Raw genomic sequence first — 21,424 nt, 5'->3', positions numbered from 1 at the left:
GCTGTGGCCAGTCCTGTCTGTGGTGTGCGTGCTAGACCTGCTGCTTCCACCCCTTTGGAGCCTGTGAGACTTTGGGTCAGACAAGTTACTGAGAAGGTGCCTGAGGTGAAGTTTCTGACAAATGAGCTGCCCTTTGGTAAATGCCTACATATATGCTCCTGCACGGATGTCAGCAACTTTCTGTTGTTACAAAACAAATTAACCTGGTTTACAGTGAGGAATATATACTTGGGGCAGGTGCTGATGTTCACACCCAGCTCAGTTTTCCACAGATCTTGTGACTGTACTGACAGCCTGGTGTTACCTTTCTTTCCCAATAATGTGATGGGGAGATACAGAATGAAATTTTATTTTAGCTTCTTGTTTTCTAGCGTATTAAAACTTTTCATGTAATTTCTTTGAATCTGTACAAGTGTGGTGCTTTTGAAAGCAACAGACCGAAACCACCCCTTGTAGATCAAAAGCAGAATGCTGTTAGCACTCGGGGACCATTCTTTATGTGTTGACCATCTTGAGTGAGATCGTAAATGATATGAAGGATTCCTTACCGTGTTTCTGTTCATTATGATTTTCCCTGTACATAGGTTACTTCTGTATATGATACAGAATGACATCATCCAGCATTTCTAGACAAAATCATTAGATAACTGATGTTGGGAAATAAGTGAATTTTATAATCATAGTCTTGCTATAACTATTACATGCATAATCAATTTCTTATTATGTGTAACTTCTCTTGTTGTTTTCTTGTATGCCACAGGCTGTCTCTTACTTTGTATTTAGAATAGTCCCACGCTAAGTTTCTTTTGGTCTAATGATAGTAAAAATTAGAACATTCATCCTAGATTTCAGCACCTTGCTAAACCCTTGCCCTTTAACTGCCACATTCGTTGCCTCACTTCTGCCATGAAGTGGCCTGGAAGGGACCCCAGAAAGCTCCCGATACACCCCTGCCTTGCTGTTGTCTGCATGTGGTTTCAGCAAGGCTTAGGTAGTTCAGATGGCACCAGCTGCACCTCCACAGCAAAGGGCTTGGTTTGTGACACTGCAGTGACTGAAAGGTAACAAAGTACTCTGCATCTCCCTTTCCCAGGAAACATCCCTAAGTCTGCACCCACCTTACAGGTTAAAATTGGTTAGGCGAGAGGAGAAAAATTAATGGGCTTTGTACTGTTTGAAGATGGTAAAATGGCAAGATACCAGCCCAGATGGACACTTGGTGTCAACCAGTACACTTACTTCTTGTGGTTTTCTGTTCTATTCCTTGAGAAATTGACAGAGTTTTACAGCTTCTGTCATCATCATCCAAGGAAGAGTTATGAAGGAGACACAAGTGTCTGTCTTGGAAGAAAATTTCATCGCTGATTTGGTTGCGTCTCCTTGGCAGAAGGAGCAGTGCTGCTGCTGGTGCACCCACAGCACTCAGCGAAGTTTTGACAACAGGCAAATGCTACTAGTTCCCTTTTGAAAAGCACTGGGAGAGTCAGACAGCAAACTGTACACATGAACTGTAGGCTTGTTTTGCCTCTGTGTTTTGGGAAAGTATTTGGCTTAAGTACAGCCCATATAGAAACACAGTTTGATCTTAGTGGGTATCCTTTTAAGGAATCTAATTTAGGTCACTAAGCACTTTACCCTTCATTATTTAGTGACCCAATGTTTAAAGAATTTTATTTCTAAGGGGAATTGTTCTGTCAAACAAATTCCACTTCAGTTAAAAAAAAAAAAAGTCTGTGTTCTTTTGGGAAACTGCCAATGTTTTGAAAGCAATGTTCCTTGCTTTTTTGTTTTGTTTTGTTTGTAGGTGGCTTTGTTACAGCTGTTTTCTGAGCTCTCTCCCCTCTCATGCACACATGGCTCCTTGTGCTTCATCCACTCTCCTGGTCAGTCCCTTTCTCTCCTTCAGGCCTGCAGTTCTGCCTCACTGCCCTCCTCCTCCTCACACAATGCCAGCAGTCTCTTCTGGACTGTGTTCACACTGGGTTCTTCCCTCACAGCCCTGGTGTGTAGCAGGACGCTGCAACATCTAACCACTGCTTGAGCTGAAAAATAAATGTCTGAATAATCAAGCTGAAGATGCAAGACAACAAATAGAGGCATCTTCATTTTTCAGGAATTCCTGGAACCCCCTGTCCTCCGCTTCAAGTGAGATGTGTTCTTTGTCCAATATCCTGGGAAGCAACAAGTCTCATGAGTTTAATCCTATTTTTTAATGCTGTAGCAATGCTGAACTGAGGTAACTACTTTGGCTGTAAGTGGGCTATTCCTAAAGCAAATGTCCCCAAAGGCAAACAAAATAGCCCCCCAAACTGGGGCTGGCTTCATTTTTACATGCTGCTAAAGATTACAAACTCACAAATTAGCAGTTCTGTGTTTCAGGAGCCACTTTGTATTTTTTTTTAAAAGTGTAGTTTGCCAGCTAGCTGAAATCTGTAGTTCTCATCCAATACATATTTGACCTCTTTTGAGGAAGGTGGAGGCCTGAAGAAATGATAAAACCATGACTGCCTTCAAGTACATAGAAGAGCATGTGCTGAACAAAATGCAATAAATGCATGTTTGCCTAATAAAGGTCTATCAAACACTAGCTCACTTTTCAAAAACATTAATCTAAAATATTAATCACCAATCTGTTGTTTTGCATGACTATACCTAATATATTCAAAAGACAGGTTCTGTTCAGCACCACTGTTGGTGTTTATGACTAAAAATGAGAATGACTAACCTATCTTGATTTTGTTTTTTGAAATGTAATTTTGAAATCCCTATGCCATTTCTGCTGAGCCAATACCTGTTTCCATGGAAATAGCAGCATACAAAACGTTGACATATTTCAGAGAGTGCGAGCTACTTAAACATCTGCTTCCCTGAAACCACCAGCTAGACTTTAAAATAAAACTGGCTCTCACATTTAGTGGAACTGGTTTACATGAAAAAATCAAACAAAGCATCTTTATGTAACAGCCCAGCCTAGATCTTTTTAAACAATATATCAGATAGCTAAAGCAGCAGCTCCTCATTGAATTCATGTTTTAAAGCTCATGTTATTTATAACTCTTAATCTACATGGCAGTGCATTTAAGGAGTCTCTTAAAAAAGTAGCTAATAGGACCAACAAACCTTTTTGTATATTTTCATCCAATTTTCATATACGCTTTGAAGTCCTTCATGTTGCCTTACAATTCTGCATTGCTGAGGGCTCAGCACTGTCAGAGAGCAGGAAATTTCTAAGCGTGATAAAGATGAGCACCTACTTCTCACCAAAGCCTAACTTCCAGCCATGGTGGTGAGAAAGCCAGTACTGAAGACAGAATTCAGACTAGATTTACTTATAAGCAATCACTTTAGCCAGCCAGGCACATTGCCCTTCTAGAAGCCATGTTAGCTGAATTTTAATACAACTCTTTAAATTAGAAGGAAAAAAAAAAAAGCATCAGCTGATAAAAGGGGTAGTAGAGCATACTTTATTTTGACTGCACCAGAAAACAAAATTATTTCAGTTATTCCATTTTTTCTAGAATTATTTCTGATTAGTTCATTCTTTTCCCTAAGCTTACTTTTTAAGTCTATAAAGAGTAACAGCTCTACCTTCAAATAACCCTGCAAACATGCACCAAACTGGGTTAAATATAATTATTTGAAGATGGGCTTCCTACTGACTTGAGATTAAAGGGAAACAGAGAAAGCACTATTCAAAAGCAACATGAAAATCTATTTACTCTCTTCTGTTTTTACCCAATCTACATCTGAGCAACCTGCATGAACTTGTGAGACACTGGTGGCCAACAACTTCGTTCTTTCTTAGAGACATCATATATTTTGAAAAATGAAAAACATTTAATTTTTACAAGGTTGAAGAAAACAGGACATTTGGAGTAAAAAGGACCTTTGCCAATAAACCTTGATTTTTCCGTCTGCCTACAATTCTTTACCACCCTCCCCCACCCCTTAAATTAGCTTTTCCCCTGCCAGAGGACAGCATGGCTAAAGCACACCAAACTCGGCCCTTGACCTAAGCCAGAACTCCCAGCAGCATAATTAACTGTTCCCTCTTTGTTGTGCTCATCCAATGCAAGTGTCTTTAAGCAAGACAGAAACCTTAGGGATAAAAATTAAAATAGCTTTTAAAAAAGTAAAGCTTGGAAATCTTATCTGGCTAAACGTACAGAAACTGGTGTTTTATGAAAACATTAAACAGCATATGATACAACATTTTTGATCCCATTTAAGTGTTAAGAACCACGGTTGTTGACATTAATTATTATAACAGAAAAGTGTTATGCTTCTTGCTTTGTAAGCTATGCATTCTTAACTCTTTCTGGCATGTTGTCTAGGTATGTAGCTCTGTATGCAAGGGTAAGAGAGGGATTATTCCTGAGCATGCAGAATTTCATCTGTTAATAATCTTCACAGAAAAACTTAGGAAATTGGACAAGAGAGAACAAATTATCTTGGGCTGTGTCTGACAGACATTTTTTCAAATGTGGAAATCACAGCTCTAAATGGGAGTGTATAAGTACACAGGAAGGATGCTCACATAAAGATTCTCACTTTTTTGAGTATCTAAAAAACCTGTTTTTAAAACATAAGGAACATCCTAACATGATACATTTTCCTTTTGTATTTGTACTTTTCTAAGTGACTGCCACGACATCTGAATCACTGTCAGGGCTAGCAGTGACTACACACGTAGTCTGAATTATCCACATCATTTTGCAATACATCATCATATTGCAAAAGTTTTATTAAGGGGTAACCCAAATACTTTATTCTGTTTCATTCCTTACACTTAGTTTTTCAATCTACGAATCCAAATCATACTGAAAGATATAATAAAATGGAAACCTAGTTATTTGGAGAACAGAAGACAGACACACAAGCAGTAACTCTTAGCAGCACTAAGCTGATTTCAGGTAGAAAGGCTTTGATTCATACTACTCAACTTTAGGCACTTAGGAAGGATAATTTGTGAAATGTCCAATTGTTCTGGGTTTGTTATTATGGTTTATGGGAAGGAACAGGCTCCTCCAAATAGAGATTCAACTCTCCCTCCTCTTTTCCATGGAATACAGGAGTGAGGGGCTCCCGATTTAGCCATCTAGGCTAACTGCCTGAAGCAAGGCAGGATCAATCTGGCAACATGAAGGATTGAACCCGTTCAGGTCTTGCTTTAGTAAGATCATTTTGTTGGGCCCAATTTACAATATCCTTAGTAAGGGCATCCAGCAAACCAATTTCCATCAAAGAAATGCATACATCCTTCAAAAAAGGAGGCACAAGAACTATTTCTGTTCTGCACGTATTTGGAAGTTTTCCATGTAATTCGACCCTCTTCTACTTCCCTCTTGTGCCATTTCAAAAGCCAAGTACAGTAACTACCGCTGTGACTGCCAGGTCCCTGTAAGCAGCGTAAGCACCTACTGCATCTCCGTGCTGTCTGAAGTTGGTCTGATGTCAACCAAGAAGTTTTAGGGTGGGTGAAACCTGTGTTCAGAAATGCTGGCGATAATTCCATTACCTGTCTCCAAAACTTACTAGAACTGAAAAGCTGTGTGGGTTAAATACAGTAAATGACTGTTACAGGTAGTACTTGGTGTAAAGGTATGAGGACAGCTGGCCAAATGGCAGACATGTGAATGTCTTCCTTCTTTAGGGACAAGAGGCAAACCCCAGATTTTGGCATCCAGTAGAATAATGGGGTAATTAAAAATGTAATACAGACTGTGGCAGCAGGGTTATTGCATGAATTGCTTTGAATGTATTGTGAATTATCTGCATCCATTTAAACACGGTGATCTCTACTAATTTGTTAATTAAAGAATAAACACTTTACAGCTTCAAAGCACAGTACAGATATAAACTAATCAACATATAACAACTGTGTGAGGAAGTTTAGGAAAATACTGTATTCCTCAGATACCGACAGCTGATACCATATCAAAGGCCAAGAAAATTCTTCCAATTGTCCCATTTCCTAAAGATTCCAAATGCAAAATTACAAGAGAACAAACCACCTATACACTTTGCATAAATAACCAAACTTTTAAAACCCCAATTACAAAAGGCTGTAGTTTAAAAGCATTCACAAGTCCATGTAAATGAACGCTGCGATGCCAAAAATATTCTGCCCAAGGTTAAACTGAGAAAATACATATTACTAAGTCATTTTTGATCAGCAAGTGATTGCAGTACTTTGTTTTTATGCCCAGCCCCGAAGAGAAATCCGACTTGAAGAGACATTAGCATACAAATGGGATATGAACTTTCAAAGCTTATGCAACTGTTACTCCATTACAGACAGCTCAAATCAATTAGGTTGTTAAAAATGAGAGAATAAATCTTTGTTTCAGTTTAAAATATGAGTACTCCCTGATACCTCAGAGACATACATGACATTTGAAGCTGGTAAAAATTTAGCTTGTTGAGGAGGGAAAAAACAACCCCAACCAGAATTCACTTAATGTTCTCTGTGCCACTGTTATTCTCCTCCGTCCCCTCCTCCTTGCTTCAATGTTCCTTTCTCTCTCTCTCCCCCCAAAAAAGTGATGGAGAGGAGACGACTAAATTTTCCTAAGATGATTTGATTCAGTCTTCAAACCTAGTAAGTGTGAAATTAGAGGGGTGTTTACCCTGCTTAGTGGGAAAAACCTCAGCATAGCCATGACTACTTAAATTCCAAGCACCTCTGTAACGAACACAAGGAAAACAATTAACAGTAAGCGGAAGACTTTGCTGCCAAGACTGAAGGATGATTTCAGCAAGTATGAGAAATGCAGGCACCTGCAATGAACAGTCAAAGAAATAACTAGATTTATTCTAGTTAGTCCCAACTGTCCACTTTTGTAGGTTTTCAGTTAACAGGCTTTGCCAAAGCTTTCTCAAAGTTACATGGATCCCACAAAAGCCTATTTTAGTTTAAACATTAGGAAAACCAAACAAACTGATGGGTAGTATCTCACCAAAAAGTAAAAAATGGCCCTATATGAAACAAATTAAAAATAACCACATTTTTCAGAGCCTTAATAGCTGCAAAGAACATTCTGCTTAAAATACTTTCAAGACTAAAGCAACAAGATGAAAACAGATACTAAACAACTAATGGTGTATATATTTTATTAAATGTTATCATTTTACATTTTCATATAGACAAAATCATAAACAGTGAAAAATCCAAAGCCTGCAGAACAAAAGATCTCTTGTAAGCAAGTATTTTGCAATAGAACATTAAGTGTTTTCGGTGAATCACAGCATGATTTGCCTAGAAAATACACAAGGTTGACTAGACTTTACACATGTCGTCATGCTCTTCTGCTTCAGTTTAACATTAACACATGCAGTAGACCCTCTGCATAAACAATTTTTGAAAATTCAGTTATAAAATGCTACATTAAATCTCCCCACACCCCCAATTCAATATAGGACCTGCCAGAGGCCAAACCTATACTAAGAGAGGAAGAGGAGCCAGGTCTTCATCTGTCACTTTACAGTACATCCACTAACTAAGCACTTTTCTGCACACATAACAATTTACTGCTCACTTCAAACTCTCATGGATTTGCCTGAACAAATACCATGTGTGGTAGGTACCGGTGGTACGAGGAGAACTCGCCCACTCTACAAGTTCACTCTTTCCTGAGTATCTTACAGCAACTAAAGAATTTACATACTTGCACATACCCCAACAAAGCATAAAAAACTGTTTCTTCAATTTCCATATGCCCCAAGAAAAGCCCAAATTTTAGTTGAACTCATGCCATTTTATTACTCTAAAACTGTGTTTTTCAGGTAGCTACAATAAAATTGTTAGTACAAGCAGTCCATTATTAAGCTTGCTCAAAAAATGGTGTGCATTATCAACATCGGTTGCACATCCTCAAAACAGTGAGTCAACAAAACTGATTAACGGCTGTCAAAATGTTCTCACATGTTCCCAAGGCAAAGAAATGTATGTAATGGAGCGTACAAAAGGTTTTCTTCTATATAAATATATTTAATACCACTATTGTGTTTGCATATTGGAGAAAAGCTGGATCAAAAACCGCTCTTTTACTTGAAGCAAGGTTTTTGAGGTCCCGAGTTCTCAGCAGAATCCATTTCACTGTTCAACACCAGCCTCTGAAGAAATTCTGTATCTGACAACTTTCTACTTTATCCATACCATGGAGAATTTCAGCATGCCATAAGTCTAGCTGACAATTGCAATCCTTATTCCAGGATATATACGAGACTTTAGTAACCTGGGACCCAAGTATGTAACTTCAAGTTAAACTTTAAGTAACCTGGGACCCTTCTTTGAGGAGAAAGACCAGAATATTTACTAGGATCAAAAATCTTGCTGCAATACACAAGAAAATGTGAGATTGGCTGCTTTATGTCACTGTGGAGAAACAGCACAGTGTTCTGCACTAGCTAGGGCTTTCCAGCAGACTCCAGGATTAAGGAGACTGTACTGCTCTAGTACAGCACTGGTTTAAGCAAAATAGAAAACCAAAACCAATTGGGGGTATATATACCTTTTTATGAGAATACAGTGGAATTTTCAAGCCAGCCAGAAACAGACTAACGATATTTATGCAAGAACTTCATGCCAATATAGAAACCATAATACTCTTAATTCCTCAACCTATATCAAACTCTCCCCATGTAGCCACAATGGGATCGCTAGTATGGATACTCCATGGTTTAACTTCCTAAAACTGGACTTGACCACTTGTGGATGTGTATTTCTATCCCCAGAGGATTGTTTCATGACAATCTTCAATGATGCACTGTGCTAGATCAAACATACATAAAGGTTCATCGAAATTTGTGCTCGCCTTTGTTTCTGGAGGGGGATACAGTACCATATGAATTCTGATTCCTGTCAGCTGAAGTGTCAGCAGCGAGAACAGCAAGTCTATAGCTGTTCCTGGACAGACAGATTGGATCACAGACGTCTAGGCATGAAGGAGCAAGCATAGCTGGGTAGCTGCTTCTCATTTAAATGAAGTGCATGGTTCTATTTACCTATTAAACAAAATTTATTCCCTTCAGACAAGCAAAAGAAACAACAAATACTGGATATAAGTAATTTTAAAAATATAAACCCAAACAAGAGTTGTTTTGTTTATACAACAACTATCTCTCAGTCATGTCACAGTTGTTTTCACTTTGGCAAAATAAACTAGATTGAACTGCTGTGCTCAGAGTACCAAGTAGTATCTGCAAGAGGGATGCTGAAATACTAGAGAGAACCTAAAGGAAAACACCACCGCCCCCCCTGCCCCAGTTATCCAGGGAATTAAACCCTTTCCCCCTGAAAAAGTAAAGCCCACAAGGCAAGATTTAGGATTTTAGCTTATGAAACAGAATTCTGAGGGATGACCTGATCCCTGCACATGGGTCCCAACACATGGAAGAGGAACTCCAGCAGTGCATGACATTTGAATCTTGCTGAGAAGCGCTAGAGGCAATAGCTGGAAGTTAAACTCAAACCTGAAACGAAATACAGCCCCTAACTGCAGATATTTGAAACAGCTTATCAAGGGAAACTGGTGGACTCACCAATACTTAATCTCTACAACAAACAGGGAAGTCACTCCAAAGCATGTCATTTTAAATGAGCATATAAACACAAAGCTAATGGATCAGCAAGACTTCAAAAGAGTTGAGAAGAAATCATAAAATAAAAAGAATGGCCTTTCAGATGAACATTCAGAGTATACCATTTCAAGAACGTGCAACATTCTGGCAACTACACTTTTTTTTTTCCGTCAGTTTCTCTGTAAAGTGAAGAAAACATGCACCTAGAGTATCTCAGTCTGACAGAGTGCCTGAAATCCACTGTCAGGGGAAAAACCCACTGCTGCCAATAAACGAGCCTCTTCTTTGAGCCGAATACACATTCAAAGCTTCTAATGCTTCATGTGTATGCAGGCAGACAAGGCATTATTCAGCATTTTTCCATTTCACACACACGTAGAGCTGATGCTCTTTTCATGGTATACATTATAATGTGGGGAACAGGTTACAGCAGGTGGACCTTTGAACTTTTGCCTTCACAGCAACGTCAAATTAGCAGTATGGTTTTACATACTCCCACCTGACATGTGGCAAAGCTCGCAATCCTGCTGGTCCAATACCCTCTCCCTGACACAGCTCAGAACCAGGTAACTCGAGGAGAGCACAAGACCACTGTGGCAGACATATTTTAATATTCTGTAATGCAGAAAAGTACAGTTCTTATTCTTATAAAGATTAGTTTGAACCCTGAGTCATATGCTTTAATCTCTTTTCTAAATGTTTTTTTGGCTTTCGTTATAAATGCACTAGGCCATTTTGTTATTCATACAAATATCTGCTTGCTTTGAATCTTGCTGAATGATTTCCTCCGGCAGCTAGTTTCATTCTAATTACATGGTTTGAAAAAGTATTTCCACCTACCATTTTTCAAAACTCCCACTTTCTAAGTATCAGGGAATGTCCTTTTGGGCTTGTACTATGAGACATCACAAAGCTATCTTGCCATACTAGTTCCTCTTAATGGACTGACAAACAATCTTAATTAAGTTTTAACATGTCCAAGCCAACCTTTTTCACAGCTGATCATACAAAAAAAATTCAAGTTCTATGGTTAATGAGTGTGTTTAGAAATACTTTAATGCTTTAAAGGAATAAGACTACCTGTTCTGAATGAGGACTGCACTGTTTCCACTGCCTTTTTGTTACCTATTTTCTTAAGAAACTATGGCAAAATTAGCTTTATGTCTTCTGCTAAAGAATACTAGAGTCCTGTGATAGAATTCTAAAACAAATCTTGGCTTCACAGCAGCAGATGTAGTTCAGTTTAACAAGCCAATAAATATTTTAAGTGACTAGAGAGCTGGGACTTTTATAATATGATCCAGGTTTAAAAGCTAAGAAGGGAGTCAACAGGTACCAGAAAAAGAAAACACAATACCTGTGTGGGTTTCTGCCTACTGCTAAATTAGAACATTCCATTTTGGGCAATACCTTGAGAAGTTATCCTAGTGTCATAACACATGTTAACCTGAGAAGTGATGATTTCTGTTTAAAAAGCTTGTTGGATAAAAGTGATCACCAGCAGAAATAAAAATTAGATATACAAGTTCAGCAGAATTCAAATTACAAATCTAACCTCGCTACATTCTCTTGTACTTTACTGCATGAGATGGTCAAGTCGCTTCATTAAGTCATTCAAACATGAACGCATGCAGCATCCTCAACATTTCACACCGAAAAAGGCTCCCTTAAAAAAAAAAACAACAAAAAACAACAACAAAAAAAACAAAGGAGAAAGTGAAAATAAAGCTTCACACTGGACTCCACAGGCGTCTTAAACCAGCAACTCAAACCACAAAACTAGCACTGCCCTACGCTTTGCAAAAGAAGGTAAAGCTACATGCAGAAGCCGAGCAATCCACAACACGGCAGGTGAGGCGAGAGGGCAGAATCGGGCGCACCGCCACGCCGCTTCCCCCGCGGGCGGGGAGCCGGCGGCCTCCTCTAACCGGCCGGACTGACCAGCCGAGGGGGACGTTTTCAGCCTGCCAGAGGGGAACCCGGGCCACCCGGGCACAGGGGAGGGGGCGGCCGGAGCGGAGCGGCGACCGACCGGCGGCGAGGACCGGCGGCGGCCGGAGCACCCCCGGGGCGCGGCAGCTCGGCGTGTTCGGCTGCCGTCCCTCCGAACCGCAGCGCCGGCCGCGGCCATCCCTCCCCGGGGAGCGCAGGAAAACGCTACTCCCGTCCGCAACCGCACCGCTTCTCCGCCGGGAAACACTCCTTGCCGGCCGCGGCGGCTGAGGTCTTCCCCGGCGCGCCCGCCTCCTCCTCCGGGGACGAGGCGGGGGTGGGGGGGTGCGGGGAACCGAGCCCCCCCCCGCCCTCAGGCTCGCTACCGGCGGGTCCCGGGACTCCCCAGCCCGCCGCGCCCCGGGAAGGCCGCCCGGCCCGGCCCCGGAGCGAGCGCTCCTGCAGCCACGCATTCCTCCGTCAGAGCCGCCAACGGCGGGTTCCCCCCTCCCCTCTGGGCGCGGCGGGACCTCGGCCGCCCCCCTCCCCCCTCAGCGCTCGGCGGGACCCCGCACCGCTCGCGCGCGCCCCCCGCCCTTCTCCTCACAGCTCGCCCGTCGCCTCGCCTGGCCTCACCTCAGGGCGGCCCGGCCCGGCTCGGCTCCAAGAGAGCGAGGCGGCCGCTGCCTCCTCCTGCGTGAGGCACCCTCGGCCCCGGCGCCTGAGGCGCAGCCTCTCGCCCTTGGCGGCGGCTGCCGGCCCGGGGAAGAGGCGGCCGGGCCCTCTCCCTGCACCCCCGCTGCGCGGCGGCCCTTCGATCTCCGCTCGCCCGCCGGGCCCGCCGCCTCGGGGCGCCGCTCCCCGCGCCAGGCCCCGGCTTCCCTCCTTCCCGGCCTGCCCCGGCGCCGCCGTCCCCAGGCCCCCCTCCCCCGGCCGGGCTGCGCCTGCGCGGCGGCCCCTCTCCCCATCCGGGTCCCTCCGTGCGGTGTAGCAGGTCGGTAGGCGGGAAATGGCGACTGGCTGCTGAGCGGCTGCGGAGCGCGGAGCCCCGGCGGCGGTGTAAACACAGCGGCGCCCGCCCGGCCCGGCCCGGCCCGGCCGGCCGCCGGGGGACCCGGACACCGGGGGCCCGCCTCCCCGGCACCCCGTACCCGCAGGTAACTGACGCGGCGGCTCAGCCAGCGCGGGGTCCCAGCCCGGGATCAGGTGGGAAGGCAGGGGGTGGCCGCTTCGGAGTGACCGGCGGGAGCCTCCCCTCAGGGCCTGCCCCGCGGCGGGCCCCTGCGCCCCGCGTCCCCGCCCGCCGGGCTGCGCGCCCCGCTGCGTGCGGAGACACCCCGTCCCTCCCCGCTCACCTCCCCTCGCCGGCCGCGGAGGCCAGCCAGCCCCGGCCGCGCCGGAGCGGGGGCGCAGCCCTCCCGGGCCAGCCCCCTGCCCCCGGAGGAGCGGGCGGCGGGGCTGTCACCCCCGCACTGACACCCCCCCCCCCCCCCCGTCCTCCGCCTCCCCCTCTAGGCCGAGGCCTGTGGTGAGTCTCCTCCGCCCGGGCGCCCCCCGTCCCGCCCGCCCCGTCCCGTCCCGTCCCGCGCCCCGGGCGGCGGTGGGCGCCGCGGGGGCTGCGCTGCGTGCGCCGGGGAGGGGGGGGGGGGTTGGTGCGGCGGCGGCGGCGGGCAGCGGGGGCGCGTCCCGGACCGGGCTGGCTCAGGGGGCGTAGCTCTGCGGGCTGCATCCCGGCCCCTGTTACACACGGGCGGGCCATGCCCGGCGCTGGTTCCCGCGGGGCGAGAGCGCAGGACGCGCCTGTTGCTGGCTGTTGTTGTCGCCGCGCCGGGGCGGCAGCGCTGGACGTGCCTGTCACCGGCTCCGGGGGGGTGGGGGGGGTGGTGTCGAAACGGCGGGGGTCTGCCGCCCGGCTGCTTCCCCGGCGGATACCGGGCACCGGCGCGACGCCGCAGGCTGCCCGGGCAGGGATCCCGGGCGGCGAAAGGCTGCTGCGAAGGATGTCAGCGCGGCTGGGTAGAGGGGAATAACACCAACTTTGTCTGCTGTCACTTGTGAGGGCGGGGAGAGAGGGGGGGGGGAAAGGCAGCCGCGATGTACCGGCCGGTAGCGCGCAGGACCACCGTCATCTAAACCCGTTATTGGCATTCCCCGTCAATACTGGGAACGCGGCATGAGATATTAGCATGCTGCATGCCACATTGATTATCTGCTCACTTCTGTGTTACTGAGGAGTACTGTACAAGCCTGTTGCTCAATTTTATGGTACTTAGGAGCACATGAGAGGGCAAGTCTTACTGTTTCTTTGTGACTGTTTTGGTGAGCTCTAGCCTAGGTCTGCCTGGGATATTTCTTTCTCTGCGATGACGATTGTAGCACTTGTTCTGATCCCAAGTCTATTGTTTCTAGTAGGGGTTTTTCATAGTCTTCCAGTTGCTTATGGTGCACTTTTTTTAAAAGTAATTTTGAGACTGTAGTTATTGACTTTGCCTTTCTTGATAAGTTTCCACTGTTACAATACAGTAGTCCATGAAGAAGATCTGTAAGTATAACTATTAATTTGTTGCCTTGGGCAAGTCACAACCTCTTTTGCCATTTCTCCATCAGTAAAATGGGGATAATAATACCTCAGAGAGTTGTTACAAGAAGTAGTTAATGTTTGTAGAGGGCTTAAAAGACCTAAGTGTTATTAATTAAGCCCCATGACACATTAAGGTACGAGTTAGTGAACCAGGTTTACACATGGATGAACTGAGGCAGGAAGAGATTATGATTTAGCTAGAGTAACATATTGGATCTGTGACAATAGCAGAAAACAAGTTGTAACTACTTCATGCTGTAGGCACAAGCGAACAGTTCTATGTAACAGATATGATTCCAAGATTATTTGCCCCTCCCTCACCCCCTCCCCTTCCAATTTCAAGCTTTTCTACTTTAGGAGGTTTTGCCTGTGTGACTTCCAGTTGACTGGATAGCTCCAAGGACACTTGTGGCTTGCCCACTTAAAAGTGTTTCAGCAGTTTTCATAACAAGATATATGTTCTAGGATGCAAGCCAAATCCAGACTTAAATTCCATAAAACATTCTCCACTTTTCCTCTGAAAACATTGTGTAGAACTTAGTTAAGACTTGATCCCCTTCCAGTCAGTGGAGTATACACTAAAGCTGACATTTCTGTTTCATCTGAGAAAGTTCTTTCATTAAAGAAAAAATTCTCTTGTCAGTCTGTCCCAGAGATTTAATAGCACAGTTAGATCATTTTTCTAAGGATGTAAACTTTCCACATATGCTGGAGCTGTACATGCATTTTCATAATTTAAAGGTAATTTTCCATCTTCAGACTTCCACCGCAAGTGTTGATAACTTCCTTCCACTGTGTTGATTCCCCAGCACACTGATGTGACATTATAGCAGGCTGAATAGCATTAAGCTGTTAAAAAAAAAAAAAGGCTACTGAATTCAAAAGGAAACTTAGTCTTCATCTTACAAAGTTTTTCCATACTGTATTGGCTTTTATTTTCTTTGATCACTTGTAATGCTGCTGAGGTTGACACCAACAAAAATAGTGTTTGCAGAAGACTTTAAGAATCCCATTTTCTCTTCTGACAGTTTTCTATGCAGATATTTCATTTCCATGGAAGAAACTTTTTCATAGGTGTAAGTGGAGTAGTAACTTGGAGTACTTGCACATTTTTGTAAGAACCAATACTGAAAGTCAAACTGAACTATTTTGGCAAGACCTTGCAAGAAAAGCTTGAGCAGGGGGTTAGACAAGATGACCTCCAGAGTTCCCTTCCAACCTCAACCATTCTGTGAGTTTGTAAGAGCAGGATGTATCAAGTAGGACTGGAATTTGGCAGAAAGCTAAAATTAATGTGCATTTCTAGACATACTTGTACTCTGACAGAAGTTTGATACTTCTTGCCCATTTGAAGGAATAACTGGAAGTTCTAGAACTTCATCGTCAAAATTTCAAGATCACAGCTGAAGCCAGTGTAATTGTATAACTCTAAAATTGCCTTTTCCAGTTTATGGGTTTGCAGCTTTTCCCTGTTCGAACCCTATACAAGTTCTTCCCTATCCATGTGTTTTCAGCCTGGTCTCCCTAGCGGAGCCAGTTCCTGTGTATGATAGTTTTTGGACTTTGATAATGTCAGCATAGGACTATTAGGATTATCCCAGATTTAAAGGCTGGTGTGTGTGTGTCCCTCCACTCCCCCTGTGACTGCATCCTTATTCCATACTTTCTCAGGAGCATTGCTCTCAGATGAGTGCCTTTCTGATTCATTACTGTGAGTAGATCAGATATGATGGTTCTTACTTTTATTAGCCCAGAAAGTAAAGGACTAAGTCTGAATGAAATTCTTTCATTTGCTGGCAGCTTACATTACCACTAAACTATTGGCACCAATCTCCTGTAAATTTTAAGTGGAAGGTTGTTTTTTCGTCTATTGTATATGAAAAATTCATTTGATGTTTATACATCCCAGTTATGTCTTCAAAAAATACAAATATGCACCAGAAGTGCATAGCTGATTAATCAAATTCATAATGGATTACAATTTTTAGGGGGCAGACTCTTTAAATTGAATCATGCTGCTCTGATCCTGTAAGGGAACAGTAAGCTCTTTACAAGCTTGTTTAAAAAGAGTAGCTATCTCAGGCAGGGATTTTGACAGTGTCAGGCCCTATAGAGTACTTTAAACATAGATTAATTTGCTGAAGTGCAGTGTTAGTTGCAATGCAGTGTATCTCTTCTGATTGCTTGGAGGAGAAACTCAGATACACCAAGATACTTGAAAGCCAGTATAACATGTTGTTTACATGTTGAGTTGCCTAGATGGCCATTATTTAGTATTTTAGAAAAATAAATATTTTACATTCACAGGTGAAGACATTTTCAATAGCACTTGAAAAATTAACTGTGAAATCATCCACATCTAAAGCAATCAGTTTCAGAGGTTGGATGGTAGCTTCCCAGTTGGCAGTCTTAACTTTTTCTAAATAGATTACTTCCCAATCAGATCAGTTTCAGTAATTACTTTGATTAAGGTCCTCTTAACTACAGAAAATAAGAAGGTATTTCATCATACCTCGTGATCCAAGGAAAACACTTGTCAGGACAGTCTGGTATAAGAAAATAATGAGTTGAGTATCAGCCTGAGGTGTATTTTCACCTTAGCCAACACTGTCAGATGTGTGATCTGGCGTACATCCTTTGTTGCCTCAGTTTCCCTATCTGATGGGTTAGTATTTACAGTAATACTGAAATCTGTGGACAAGCCAAGGGGAAGGAAATGTGCAGCCGCTGGTGGACAGGATTAACTCAGCAGCTGCATTGATCTCTGCTGTATTGTGACATAAAAAATACAGCTCCCTGTGGGGAAAGTTTTATGAGAGTCCAGCCCCATCAATCAGATTTCTATGCATCTAGCTAAAAATAACCCTAAAGCCAACATTTAGGAAGCCGCCTATCTGTTGCATTAGATCTAATGAGGATCCTCTGTCCATTAAGTGACATGGATGCCAGAGTTGCATGTAAAAGAGATGATGGAAATTGAAGTTATCCCTAACAGTCCCAACGCCTGTCTGACTTCAGAATTTCTTTTTGTTGGGTGAGGAATCTAGTTAGAAGGCATAAAACACTTCTGGTTTTGAATTAATAATATTTATTGTAGCAGTGTAACTTTAAGTATAACATTATCATGAAAATAAGTTTAGCTAAAAGGAGCTGTTAACTCCACAGCATCTGGAAAATAAGCTATGTGTACTTACTTAAAGTAGCACAATACTAAAAAATATGTCCTACTGTTCATGGCCAATATACAAAATATAAGTAGGAGGAAAAAAAAACCTAAGACTTTAAAACATTTGGATTAGAATTTACCTATAAATAAATTACTTTTTATATAAAAACACATGCAGTGGCAGCACAGCAGGACTATCATTATCAGCAGAGTAAGGCTAGGAAGGTGATACTGTAGGGCATGTTAGCATCCTTGAAGCCTCATATGAAAGAAAGGAACCTGTCCTTATTTAGGCTATGTTAGGAATAGCTAATTTAAGCTAATAAATTAACAGGAACTCAGATCAAATCAAAGCAGTTGTTCTAAGCAATTTAGGTTTAGCTGCACTGATTCAGTCTAAATCATAATTCAGTTTACTTTAGGCCATTCTAAAACATGATTGCTTTGATTCACCCTATATTTTAGGAGGTGCTAATTAGAGGAAGGTAGGTAATTCAATCTAAGGATTAGACTATACCACAAGGACTTTACTGGCACAGCAATACCAGCCTAGTTAGTGGTAAAACCCCTACACAGAGGGGTTCCTTTTGCCAGCACAAGTTGCATTTGCACTTACTAGGAGGCTTGTTACCCTAGCTGTATTTGACTGGGGAAAAATAGTATTTCCCCTTCCTTTCAAATTTCTAACAGATAGTATTGTACTGGTAAAGCTTCTGGTTTAGACACAGCCTAACATAGATTTCCTTAGTCTAGATAAAGCTTCAAGGGTACTCAGTATCTTCTGCTGAGTAAACGTGGGCCGAAGGTGCTGGAGCAAAGAGTCTAATACAGGTATATTTATTTCTTACCCCCTGTGGTGGGATTTTGCTTCATCCATTGTAGTTTCCTCTAGGTTTTCTCTTCTATAGTTTACATCTTGTAGCTGGTGTTTCTGAAGTATTCACTATTTCAGGAAGGAGTGGGCTGACTTGAGGTAACAGCTAGGTTCTATAGTCTCCTTTGTCCTCGGTTCATTTTCCAATACCCTTTTCATATGAGATAACATGACCCGAGTTGCTTCTCTTTTCTTCCTTTCCCAGGAACTTCTCTCATTTTACTATCCTAGGGGAGCTCATTTAGGTGCAGCAGGCTTCCTTTTATATGAAATAATGCCTTTGGGCTGTTGTGTGATGCCTGGTCACCTGATTCAAATCCATCACCTGGGAGGGAGATAAATCCTATAGGTGAGGGCTGAGCTCATTTTCTTTTGAAAACATGGCTAACTGTGACACACTGTTTGTACTGCAGTCTTGTGTCTGTGGTGTGTATCTGTGTGTATGTCTGAGAAATAGTGAAGAACAACATCTGTCAAAAGTTAAAAAATAAAGAGGATAAGAGAAAGCTAGTTATTAGTAGTTATATGGGCAACAGTTATGTTGTTTCTGTGTTTGCTAAAGAAAAGCACAGTATGAACTGAAGTTTTAAGGATTGTTTTGGGGGGAAGTATATGAGAAATAAAGGAGGTAATTTATAGACAGCAGAAATATCTAGAAGAACATTAAAGGTACTTGTAGGCTTTGTGTACACTAGATTTATATATAGTGTATTTGATTGAATTACCTAGCTCAATATATTTGACACCTTAAATTCTTGTCAAGACCAAGCAGTTGTAATTAAATCAATTTAAATGCACTTGGAAAAGCTTATTTATTTTGCTTATTGAGACAGAACCAATGAATATTAAAGAAGAAAACAAGGAAGTTAGTGTAATCTTGATACTTTTAATTTATGTTCTTAAAAATACAGATTTGGAAGAAACTTTTGAAGACTTGAATGTAGCTAAAGTGATATTCTTAAACAACTGTAATTACTGGATTTAGAGTTCCTTAATTTTGTGTTGCTTAGGGACTAGAAAGCTTACTAGCACTCTTAAGAGAAAGTCTTTGAGAGCTCAGTTGGAAAAATGGGCTGTATAGATACAGTTTCAGGTGAAGAGGTATCATACTTAATTGTTATGCCTGATTATCCTGTTGGACTTATTTGAAGATAATTCTGTTTTGATAGGAGATTGGTATATTATATACCTGGAACATGTTTGATAATGTTCAGTCTCAGAGATTAATAGTTAATATAGAAATGTCCTGAGTCAATTAACATAGTAGGGTTCCACACCATAAAATAGTTTAGAAGATAAATATTTGTCATCAGAGGTCTATGCTTTCAATATTAAAAAGTTATTTCAAGAAGATTGCTCTTTGTTCTTTCTCCTCTTTATGTATTTTCTGCTCCCTTTTGATTTAGGTGCTGTAAGGTTAGAGGAGTATGTGTAGCTGTTAATGTGCCATTTACTTTGCTGCTGTGAATTTGGAAGGCTCTGTGCCTGCATTTGCAGAGAGCTGATATTTTGTCAGAATTACTAAGGTAAAGGGTTTGGGGTTTTTTGTTTGTTTGGTTTTGTTTGATGGTTTAGTTTTATTTTTAAACTAAAGTAACTATGCTGATAAACCGACTACTGTTATATCAGCTTACCCAGAGTGTTGTCAGTCTTCATCTGTACTGTCAAATAGCATGGTGCAATAGGAACAGACCTGTAGAATGAGTCTGTTGGTGTTGAGGACTTGATGTCCATGTCGTTTGCATTTCTGGAGGTTTTAACTTTGGTCTGGTCCCATGTCCTTTAGTGTATCTTCCAGTTTAGTTTCGGTTAGAGGACTCCAGTTGGTATGCTCTGAGACTGCTTTGTTATGTGAACTGAAGCATTATAAATGGGACTATGAGAAGATTTGTTTCAAAAGCTCACACTAGATCCAAACTAAAAAACTGGTGCAGATTTATGTTAAGCAATATCTTGCCATATGAGAGGGCAGAAGATGCCATGCCACTTTTAAAGTTTTTGTTTGTCTTCAGCTCCTTGTGAAAGGAGTGAGAAGCACGCAGCAGTTGATAGAAGGAGGGACAAATCTGATGTGAAAAGGCTGTAAAAGAGGGTTAAAAGCCTTCAGTCAACCATCACAGGATAGAAGCAAATCACGTATAATCTGTACAGAGTTTTCTGAATGTCTGAACGGATGCTTTTTCACCTTGAGTTCCCTAGCTTACCTCTACTCTTTTTCCTGTGGCTAGATGGACACTCCTCATCTGCTTCTGTACAAAGTCAGCTGAATTAACTTAGTTTGCAAGAGATGGTTGTTTAAGTTAATCTGGGTGGACTCTCTTTGAACGCAGAGGATAAAACAGAGTTTAAAAAATAGGTTCGGTTTTATAACATGTATGATACTGAAAGGATGAGGAGAGAATGACACCGCCACCCCCCCCCAATTTAATGTGCAGGGTTTTAAATATTACTCTCTAGGAGTTTTTATCCGCTGTAGTGTTCAGGGAAAAAAGTTATTAACCATTTACATGAATGGTGTGCTTAGCATTTTCTTCAAACTCTATTTCTGAGTTATTTTATTGTCATGTTGTAAGTGTCATAAATGAGGATTCTTCTTAATGAGATAATCACAAGTGCAAGCTATAATAATGTAGTTACATGTTGTTTCTTGAACAGCAAAATTGGTAAGCTCTGTTTTCCCACAGACTTGTATTCTTTTGTGCTTTCCAGCCCTCTCGTCTCCTGTAATACCTCCAGACACTGTATCCACAGCATTTCAAGTATCCCCACCTCCAGTCAGAGTACCTCCTATTTGCTGTCCCTCCTGGTGCTTGAAATGCCTACACTGGGCTTGCTTGCTGGCTGAGCTGGAAGCAGAACACATGGTTGTTCATTCACTGCCCTGTCTCTGCTGAGGAGCTGACCTTTTTTTCAGAGGTAGGCTAGGAAAGGAGACAAGGTGGAGTGTGTCTATGTGTAGCCAGAGTGGATGTGGGGTAAGGACTGGGCTATGACTGTTTATCACTTATTGGGGGATGCTAAAAGGGTCTGTCTTGCCTACATGGCTTTTGATATTCAGAAAACTCGTAGGAACTTAGTATGTTTGAAATTTCTCTCCCTCTGTGAAATTGGGTTGATGTTGGTCAGTGGGTTCTGCATTTACCAGGGGAGGACTGACAGACACACAGACAGTTGTGGACAGTGCAATTGTATAAGCCTTATTTTCTCTAGAACTAAGGCTGTAGAAAAAAATCAACTGTAATAGAAAAAGCTTATCAATGTTTATGCTAAAGATTACAGCCTGTCAAAA

At 42.5% G+C, this 21,424-nt stretch overlaps 1 protein-coding gene across 3 annotated transcripts in view; it reads left to right on the top strand.

The window, feature by feature from the left end:
- Positions 1 to 11,135: 11,135 nt before the first annotated feature.
- Positions 11,136 to 21,424, top strand: part of CTDSPL2 (CTD small phosphatase like 2) — a 45,583-nt gene continuing 35,294 nt past the window's right edge. Inside the window, exon 1 of one of the 3 annotated variants that reach the window (XM_075044722.1) lies at positions 11,136 to 11,433. The gene's annotated coding sequence lies outside the window, so the exon portion shown is untranslated. Of the gene's footprint in view, positions 11,434 to 12,490; positions 12,672 to 21,030; positions 21,052 to 21,424 lie in introns of those variants that run through there. The other 2 variants (XM_075044721.1, XM_075044725.1) reach the window with 2 other exon arrangements.

The sequence above is a fragment of the Buteo buteo genome, chromosome 13 (genome assembly GCF_964188355.1).
Source record: "Buteo buteo chromosome 13, bButBut1.hap1.1, whole genome shotgun sequence".
NCBI classification, from domain to species: domain Eukaryota; kingdom Metazoa; phylum Chordata; class Aves; order Accipitriformes; family Accipitridae; genus Buteo; species Buteo buteo.
The sequence above is the reverse complement of the archived record's forward strand: the minus strand, read 5'-3'. Positions and strand labels throughout refer to the sequence as shown.